This window comes from Carlito syrichta, unplaced genomic scaffold (assembly GCF_000164805.1).
Source record: "Carlito syrichta isolate Samal-C Ts95f unplaced genomic scaffold, Tarsius_syrichta-2.0.1 Scaffold315562, whole genome shotgun sequence".
Classification (NCBI taxonomy): domain Eukaryota; kingdom Metazoa; phylum Chordata; class Mammalia; order Primates; family Tarsiidae; genus Carlito; species Carlito syrichta.
Window position 1 is genome coordinate 77,667 of NW_007259658.1, and position 1,022 is coordinate 78,688.

Sequence of the window (1,022 nt, forward strand, 5' to 3'; positions counted from 1 at the left end):
CTCGACCTGCTGGGCTCAGACAATCCTTCCACCTCAACCTTCCAAGTAGCTGGAACTACAAGTGTGTGCCACCATGCCCAGCTAATTTTTTGATTTATTGTACAGACAAGGTCTCGCCATATTGCCCAGGCTGGCCTCTAATCCGCAGGCTCAAGCAATCCTCTTCCCTCGGCCTCCCAAAGTGCTGGGGATTACAGGTGTGAGCCACCATGCCTGACCTCTCTTTTTAAGGTTTTCGATTTTATTTTAGAATCATGGGGTACACTTGCAGGTTTGCTACATAAACATACTGCAGGAAGATGAGGCTTGGATTTCTAAGGAGATCTTTCCCCCTCCCCAGTAGTGGACATTATACCCAATGGGTGGTTTTGTATCTTTTATCCTCCCTCTCTCCCTCTCTCCCTCCCTCTTTTAGCAGTGCCCAGTGCTGATTGTTCCTGCCCTTGTACCCGTGTGACCAGTGTTTAGTGCCCACTTAAGAGTGAGAATAGGCAGTATTCAGTTTTTTATTTCTGTGATAATTCACTTAGAATGATGGTCTCCAGTTGCATCCATGTTGGTACAAAGGACATGATTTTGTTCTTATGGCTGTGTAGTATTCCATAGTTTATATGTACCGCATTTTCTTTATCCAGTCCATGTTTAATGGGCATCGGGGTTGGTTCCATGTTTTTGCTATTGTGAATAGTGCTGCAAGAAACATACACTTGCAGGTGTCTTTTTGGTAGAGTGATTTGTGTTCCTCTGGGTATATTCCCAGGAGTGGGATTGTTGGGTCAAATTATAGCTTAATTTTTAGTTCTTTGAGAGATCTCCACATTACTTTCCACAGAGGTTGAACTAGCTTACATTCCCACCAACAATATATGGGTATTTCCTTGTCTCTGCAGCCTCACCAACACCTGCTGTTTTTTGACTATTTAATGATAGCCATCCTGACCAATGTGCGAGAGTATCTCATTGTTGTTCTGATTTGTATTTCTCTAATGATTAGTGATGCTGAGCATTTTTTCATAGGTTTG